This window comes from Arachis hypogaea, chromosome 6, assembly GCF_003086295.3.
Source record: "Arachis hypogaea cultivar Tifrunner chromosome 6, arahy.Tifrunner.gnm2.J5K5, whole genome shotgun sequence".
Classification (NCBI taxonomy): Eukaryota; Viridiplantae; Streptophyta; class Magnoliopsida; order Fabales; family Fabaceae; genus Arachis; species Arachis hypogaea.
In genome coordinates this window covers 100,690,140-100,699,314 of record NC_092041.1, presented here as the reverse complement: position 1 = coordinate 100,699,314, position 9,175 = coordinate 100,690,140, and the positions used below count along the sequence as shown (strand labels likewise).

Genomic DNA, 9,175 nt, shown 5'->3' with positions numbered 1-9,175 from the left:
TTCACCCATGTAATTTACCTCTACCATTGCAGGGTTCTCAGGATCATAAGCTTCTTCAGAAGCTGCCTCTTTAGTACTGTTGGATGCATTTTGCCATCCATTCAGACTTTGAGAGATCATGTTGACTTGCTGAGTCAACACTTTGTTCTGAGCCAATATGGCATTCAGAGCACCAATTTCAAGAACTCCCTTCCTCTGAGGTGTCCCATTATTCACGGAATTCCTCTCAGAAGTGTACATGAATTGGTTATTTGCAACCATGTCAATAAGTTCTTGAGCCTCTTCAGGCGTTTTCTTTAGGTGAATAGATCCACCTGCAGAATGGACCAATGACATTTTCGAAAACTCAGATAGACCATAATAGAATATATCTAATATGGTTCATTCTGAAAACATGTCAGATGGACACCTTTTGGTCAACTGCTTGTATCTTTCCCAAGCTTCATAGAGGGATTCACCATCTTTTTATTTGAAGGTCTGAACATCCATTCTAAGCTTGCTCAGCTTTTGAGGAGGAAAGAATTTATCCAAGAAGGCCGTGACCAGCTTATCCCAGGAGTCCAGGCTATCCTTAGGTTGTGAATCCAACCATATTCTAGCTCTGTCTCTTACAGCAAAAGGGAAAAGTATGAGCCTGTAGACTTCAGGATCTACTCCATTCGTCTTTACAGTCTCACAAATCTGCAAGAACTCAGTTAAAAACTGGTAAGGATCTTCAGATGAAAGTCCATAAAACTTGCAGTTCTGTTGCATTAAAGCAACTAGTTGAGGCTTAAGCTCAAAATTATTGGCTCCAATGGCAGGAATGGAGATGCTTCTTCCATCAAATTTGGACTTTGGCTTTGTGAAGTCACCAAGCATTCTCCTTGCATTGTTGTTGTTGGGTTCGGCTGCCATCTCCTCTTGTTCGAATATATCTGAAAGGTTACCTTTAGATTGTTGTAATTTAGCTTCTCTTAGTTTCCTCTTCAGAGTCCTTTCAGGTTCGGGATCAATTTCAACAAGAGTGCCTTTTTCCTTGTTCCTGCTCATATAAAAGAGAAGAAAACAAGAAAAGAAGAGGAATCCTCTATGTCACAGTATAGAGATTCCTTTATGTTTGTAGAAGAAGAAAGGGGAGAAGAGTGAAGAAGAATAGGTTCGGATTTTTAGATGAAGAGAGGTGAAGAGAAGTGTTAGTAAATAAATAATTAAATAGAATAAGAAAAGAGAGGGAGAATTTCGAAAATAATTTTGAAAAAGAGGTTAGTATTTTCGAAAATTAAAGATAAGATATAATTAAAATTAAAATTTAAAACAAAAAGAATTTTTGAAAAAGAGATGGGATATTTTCGAAAATTGGAGAGGGAAAAGTGGTTAGGTGGTTTTGAAAAAGATAAGAAACAAACAAAAGTCAAATAGTTTAGTTGAAAAAGATATTAAAATCAAATTTGAAAAGATAAAAAGATAAGAAGTTAAGATAGAAAAGATAAAAAAAAATTTTAATTTTTAATTTTAAAATTACTTACTTCACTAACAAGAAACTACAAGATAAGATTCTAGAACTTAAAGATTGAACCTTTCTTAGCAAGAAAGTAACAAACTTCAAATTTTTGAATCAATCACATTAATTATTAAAGAGTTTTCGAAAATTTGATATAAAGATAAGAAAAAAGATTTTGAAATTATTTTGAAAAATATTTTTAAAATTTTCGAAAAATAGAAAAAAATGAAAAAGATATGATTTTTGAAAAAGATTTTGAAAAGATAAGATTTTTAAAATTGAAAATTTGACTTGACTTGTAAGAAACAACTAATTTTGAAAATTTTTGACTAAGTCAACTCAAATTTTCGAAATTTTAAGAGAAAAAAGGAAAAGATATTTTTTTGATTTTTGAATTTTTAATGATGAGAGAGAAAAACACAAAAATGACCCAAAACATGAAAATTTTGGATCAAAACACAAGATGCATGCAAGAACACTATGAATGTCAAGATGAACACCAAGAACACTTTGAAGATCATGATGAACATCAAGAATATATTTTTGAAAAATTTTTAATGCAAAGAAAACATGCAAGACATCAAACTTAGAAATCTTTAATGCATGGACTCTAACAAATGAAAAATGCATATGAAAAACAACAAACAACACAAAGCAAGAAAACATCAAGATCAAACAAGAGGACTTGTCAAGAACAACTTGAAGATCATGAAGAACACCATGAATGCATGAGTTTTTGAAAAATTAATGCATAAATTTTAAAAACATGCAATTGACACCAAACTTAAAAATTGACTCAAGACTCAAACAAGAACACAAAATATTTTTTGTTTTTATGATTTTATGATTTTTTTTGTATTTTTATTAATAAATTTTTTTTTTCGAAAATATTTTTGGAAAAACGAAAAAGAAAAGAAAATTTTGAAAAATATTTTTTGAAAAGTTTTTTTTTTGAAAAGAAAATTACCTAATCTGAGCAACAAGATGAACCGTCAGTTGTCCATACTCGAACAATCCCCGGCAACGGCGCCAAAAACTTGGTGTACGAAATTGTGATCATCAATGTTGTATTCTTTGTTATTGTATGGAATAATTATAATGGCTCTTTGCTATGTGTGGACACAACTCCGTTCAACTTAACCAGCAAGTGTACTGGGTCATCCAAGTAATACCTTATGTGAGTAAGGGTCGATCCCACAGAGATTGTTGGTATGAAGCAAGCTATGGTTACCTTGTAAATCTCAGTTAGGCAGATTAAATGGTTTATGATAAGTTTGAAAATAAATAATAAATAGAAAATAAAATAGTAAATAGTTACTCATATAATTCCATGGTGAGAATTTCAGATAGGCATATGGAGATGCTGTGCTCCTCTTGAATCTCTACTTTCTTATTACATTCATCCAATCCTTCTTACTCCTTTCCATGGCAAGCTGTATGTAGGGCATCACCGTTGTCAATGGCTACATCCCATCCTCTCAGTGAAAATGGTCCTATGCTCTGTCACAGCACAGCTAATCATCTGTCGGTTCTCAATCAGGTTCGAATAGAATCCCTTGATTCTTTTGTGTCTGTCACTAACGCCTAGCCTTCAGGAGTTTGAAGCTCGTCACAGTCATTCAATACCGGAATCCTACTCGGAATACCACAGACAAGGTTAGACTTTCCGGATTTCCATGAATGCCACCATCTATCTAGCTTATACCACGAAGATTCTGTTGGGAAATCTAAGAGATATGCGCCCGGCCTAAGGTAGAACGGAAGTGGTTGTCAGTCACGCACGTTCATAGGTGAGAATGATGATGAGTGTCACGGATCATCATATTCATCAAGTTGTTGTGCAACGTATATCTTGGAATAAGAAGAAAAGAGAATTGAATAGAAAATAATAGTAATTGTATTAAAACTTGAGGTACAGCAGAGCTCCACACCCTTAATCTATGGTGTGTAGAAACTCCACCGTTGAAAATACATAAGTGAAAGGTTCAGGCATGGCCGAATGGCCAGCCCCCCAAAACATGATCAATAGTCTCCTAGGATGAAGAATAAAACAAAACTGAGACCAAAGATGAAACGTGGTCAAAAGACACTGAATACAATAGTAAAATGTTCTATTTATACTAAACTAGCTACTAGGGTTTACATGAGTAAGTAATTGATGCATAAATCCACTTCCGGGGCCCACTTGCTGTGTGCTTGGGCTGAGTTTGATCTATCCATGAGCTGAGGCTTCTTCTGGAGTTGAACGCCGAGTTATAGCGTGTTTCTGGCGTTCAACTCCGGGTTGTGACGTGTTTCTGGCGTTTAATTCCAGACAGCAGCATGTACTTGGCATTGAGCGCCACTTTACGTCGTCAATTCCCAAATAAAGTATGGACTATTATATATTGCTGGAAAGCTCTGGATGTCTACTTTCCAACGCCGTTAAAAGCGCGCCATTTGGAGTTCTGTAGCTCCAGAAAATCCATTTCGAGTACAGGGAGGTCAGATTCCAACAGCATCAGCAGTCCTTTTGTCAGCCTTTTTCAGAGTTTTGCTCAAGTCCCTCAATTTCAGCCAGAAATTACCTGAAATCACAGAAAAACACACAAACTCATAGTAAAGTCTAGAAATGTGAATTTAACATAAAAACTAATGAAAACATCCCTAAAAGTAGCTTGAACTTACTAAAAACTACCTAAAAAGAATGCCAAAAAGCGTATAAATTATCCGCTCACCACAACACCAAACTTAAATTGTTGCTTGTCCCCAAGCAACTGAAAATCAAATAGGATAAAAAGAAGAGAATATAATATAAATTCCAAAATATCAATGAATATTAATTCTAATTAGATGAGCGGGACTTGTAGCTTTTTGCTTCTGAACAGTTTTGGCATCTCACTTTTTCCTTTGAAGTTCAGAGTGATTGGCTTCTCTAGTGATTACCTAAAAACAATGCCAAAAAGCGTATAAATTATCCGCTCATCAGAATGTCTATATACCTATGTGATATTCTCTTTAAATAGTAAAAGCTAAACCTAAAAGATGTTAATTTTAAATTTAAAAGTTACAATGATAAGACTAGATAAGCTAAAAAGTGCTAAAATCCACTGTGGGCCCTACTTGGTCATGTGCTTCGTATGGTGCTTGGCGTTCAACTTGGGTTTTGGGCATTGAACGCCCACTGGGGGGTGAGTTCGCTGGCCTTCTGCTCCCGAGCTGGCGTTGAACGCCAGTTTTGGCAGTGATTCTGGAAAAGAAGTATAGACTATCATATATTTATGAAAAGCCCTGGAAGTTAGCTTTCTGACACTATTGAGACGGCATCAATTGAACCTCTATAACTCAAGATATGCTCGTTAGAATACACGGAGGTCAGGATTGACAACATCTGCTATCCTTTCTTCATCTCTGAATAAGATTCTGCCAAATTCGCCCAAAATTCACCTAAAATCATAAAAAAATACAAAAACTCAAAGTAGCATCCAAAGATGAATTTTGCACTAAAATATAGCAAAAATTGATAAAATCTAACTAAAAAAAACTAGAAAATACAATGAAAAAGGGTATAAGATGCTCACGCATCAGCTTCAAGTGAGGTTTTCTAAACACATAGGAGGACAAGAATTCATCATGATCATTTATGAAAAAACAGAAAAGAATAGAGAAGGAACAAGAGCTCACATTGCTGAAATTTTGGTAAAAACTTGAGAATTAGTGAAAACGGGCAAGAAATTTTGTTTGTATGGTTTGGATTCTTGAAGAACACATGAAGAACAATAGAAGAGCTGCTAGAATGAAGGATGAAATGCAGAAGGAAGGTGTATGATGAGCGGATAATTTATACGCTTTTTGGCATTGTTTTTAGTATGTTTTTGGTATGATCTAGTTAGTTTTTAGTATATTTTTATTAGTTTTTAGTTAAAATTCACTTTTCTGGACTTTACTATGAGTTTGTGTATTTTTCTGTGATTTCAGGTATTTTCTGGCTGAAATTAAGGGTCTTGAGCAAAAATCTGATTCAGAGACTGAAAAGGACTGCAGATGCTGTTGGATTCTGACCTTCCTGCACTCGAAGTGGATTTTCTGGAGCTACAGAAGCCCAATTGGCGCGCTCTCAACTGCGTTGGAAAGTAGACATCCTGGGCTTTCCAGAAATATATAATAGTCTATACTTTGCCCAAGATTTGATGGCCCAAACTGGCGTGGCAATTCAGCCTCAGAATTTCCAGCGTTTAACGCTGGAACTGGCATAAAACTTGGAGTTAAACGCCCAAACTGGCATAAAAGCTGGCGTTTAACTCCAGAAAAGGTCTCTACACGAAATTGCTTCATTGCTCAGCCCAAGCACACACTAAGTGGACCTAGAAGTGGATTTTTACGTCATTTACTCATTTCTGTATACCCTAGGCTACTAGTTCACTATTAATAGGATCTTTTGACATTGTATCTGTACCTCATGACACTTTACACGTTTCTTTGTGTACCTTCCGCGGCATGAGTCTCTAAATCCCATGGTTGGGGGTGAGGAGCTCTGCTGTGTCTTGATGGATTAATGCAATTACTACTGTTTCTTATTCAATCATGCTTGCTTCCGTTCTAAGAACTATGAACGCGTGCCGGACAACCACCTCCATTCTACCTTAGATTGAGTAGATATCTCTTGGATTCCTTAATCAGAATCTTCGTGGTATAAGCTAGAATTGATGGCGGCATTCAAGAGAATCCGGAAGGTCTAAACCTTGTCTGTGGTATTCTGAGTAGGATTCAATGATTGAATGACTGTGACGAGCTTCAAACTCCTGAGGGCGGGGCGTTAGTGACAGACGCAAAAGAATCACTGGATTCTATTCCGGCCTGATTGAGAACCGACAGATGGATAGCCGTGCCGTGACAGGGTGCGTTGAACATTTCCACTGAGAGGATGGGAGGTAGCCATTGACAACGGTGAAACCCTACATACAGCTTGCCATGGAAGGAGCCTTGCGTGTTTGAAGAAGAAGACAGTAGGAAAGCAGAGGTTCAGAAGACAGAGCATCTCCAAAACCTCAACCTATTCTCTATCACTGCAGAACAAGTACTTATTTCATGTTCTTTTACTTTTTACAATCAATCCTGATAATTTCTGATATCCTGACTAAGATTTACAAGATAACCATAGCTTGCTTCAAGCCGACAATCTCCGTGGGATCGACCCTTACTCACGTAAGGTATTACTTGGACGACCCAGTGCACTTGCTGGTTAGTTGTGCGGAGTTGCAAAAGTGTGATTGCAATTTCGTGCACCAAGTTTTTGGCGCTGTTGCCGGGGATTGTTCGAGTTTGGACAACTGACGACTTATCTTGTTGCTTAGATTAGGACTGTTTATTTTTGTTGGTTTAGAGTCTTTTAGTTGAGTCTAGTTCATATTTTAAGTTTGGTGTCAATTGCATGCTTTTGTTTTCTTTTAGTTTTTTTCGAATTTGCATGTCCTTAGTTTCTTTTTGATCTTTAAAAATTCTAAGTTTGGTGTCCTCTTTGTGTTTTTCCCTTAAAAATTTTTGAAAATTAGTGTTTGATTTTCTAAAAATTTTAAGTTTGGTGTCATTTTGTTGTTTTTCTCTTTCCTCTTTTCAAAAATCAAATCTTTTTCATAAAAATTTTTCAATCATATCTCTCTAATTGCTAATCTCAAAATCTTTTTAATTAACTAATTGATTCAGTTCTCAATTTGCTTTGATCTTATTTTCTTTTTGATTTTCGATTTTTTTATTTTAATTTCCTTTTGTTTTATTTTATTTTTTTCGGTTAATTCAAAAAAAAAAAAACAAAATTTATCTATTTGCAATCCATATCATTTCCCTTTATCCATTATGGACTTAAGTGGGATTGATCAGTCCAAAAGGACTCTGGGGTCATATGCTAACCCCATTACAGCTGCATATGGGAGTAGCATCTGTACACCTCCCATCAAAGCAAGCAGCTTTGAGCTAAATCCTCAACTCATTATCATAGTGCAGCAAAATTGCCAGTATTCCGGTCTTTCACAGGAAGAGCCTACTGAGTTTCTGGCACAGTTCCTACAAATTGCTGACACAGTACATGATAAAGAGGTAGACCAGGATGTCTACAGACTATTATTGTTTCCATTTGCTGTAAAAGATCAAGCTAAAAGGTGGTTGAATAACCAACCTACAGCAAGCATAAAGACATGGAAACAGTTATCAGACAAATTCCTGAATCACTTTTACCCCCCAAAGAGGATGACACAGCTAAGGCTGGACATCCAAGGCTTTAAACAAGAGGATAATGAATCCCTTTATAATGCCTGGGAGAGGTATAGAGGTATGCTAAGAAAATGCCCCTCTGAAATGTTTTCAGAGTGGGTACAGTTAGACATCTTCTACTATGGACTTACAGAAAAAGCTCAGATGTCTTTAGACCACTCAGCTGGTGGATCTATACACATGAGGAAGACAATTGAAGAGGCTCAAGAGCTTATAGACACTGTTGCTAGAAACCAATATTTCTACTCTAGCAATGAGTTCTCTCCAAAAGAGGAAGTCATGACAGTAGTCATTGATCCTAATCCTCAAGAACAGATGATTGAGCTTAATCAACAATTGCTCCTGATGACAGAACAGTTAGCAGAATTTAAAGAAATGCTCCATGAAACTAAAGTTGCTAACAAGAACATAGAACTGCAGTTGAATCAAGCAAAACAGCAAATATCTAAACAGATAACAGAGGAATGTCAAGCAGTTCAACTGAGGAGTGGGAAGACACTGAATAACACTGCTCAAAGTAGCAAAAAGCCAAACAAGGAACAATTGACAGGGGATAACCAAACCACTGTTCAAAATCCCTCTGAGGACAGTAAGAGCCCAGAGAGGAATGTTATTGGCGTTCAAACGCCAGAAAGGGAGGGAAAGCTGGTGTTAAACGCCCATTCCCTGCCCAGTTCTGGCGTTCAAACGCCAGAAAAGGGGGAAAAGTTGGCGTTAAACGCCCATTTTCCACCCAATCCTGGCGTTCAGACGCCAAGGGAGGATCAGACACCTGAGAGTGCTGACAGTAATCCCTCTAACAAGGCTTCTTCAACCACTTCTGTAAGGAATAAACCTGCAGCATCTAAGGTTGAAGAATATAAAGCCAAGATGCCTTATCCTCAAAAGTTCCGCCAAGCGGAACAGGATAAGCAATTTGCCCGCTTTGCAGACTATCTAAGGACTCTTGAAATAAAAATTCCGTTTGCAGAAGCACTTGAGCAAATACCTTCTTATGCTAAATTCATGAAAGAAATCTTAAGTCATAAGAAGGATTGGAGAGAAACTGAAAAAGTGTTTCTCACTGAAGAATGCAGTGCAGTCATTCTAAAAAGCTTACCAGAAAAGCTTCAAGATCCAGGAAGCTTTATGATACCATGCACATTAGAAGGTGCCTGCACCAAGACAGCCCTATGTGATCTTGGTGCAAGCATCAATCTAATACCTGCATCCACTATCAGAAAGCTGGGGTTGACTGGAGAAGTCAAACCAACCCGGATATGCCTCCAACTTGCTGATGGCTCCATTAAATATCCATCAGGCATAATAGAGGATATGATTGTCAAGGTTGGGCCATTCGCCTTTCCAACTGACTTTGTAGTGTTGGAAATGGAGGAGCACAAGAGTGCAACTCTCATTCTAGGAAGACCTTTCCTAGCAACTGGACGAACTCTCATTGATGTACAA

At 37.0% G+C, this 9,175-nt stretch overlaps 1 non-coding gene across 1 annotated transcript; it reads left to right on the top strand.

Moving 5' to 3' along the window:
• Positions 1-394: 394 nt before the first annotated feature.
• Positions 395-498, top strand: LOC112700228 (small nucleolar RNA R71). The gene has a single exon (XR_003153141.1). It is a non-coding gene; the product is annotated as a small nucleolar RNA R71 (small nucleolar RNA).
• The last annotated feature ends 8,677 nt before the right edge of the window (positions 499-9,175 follow it).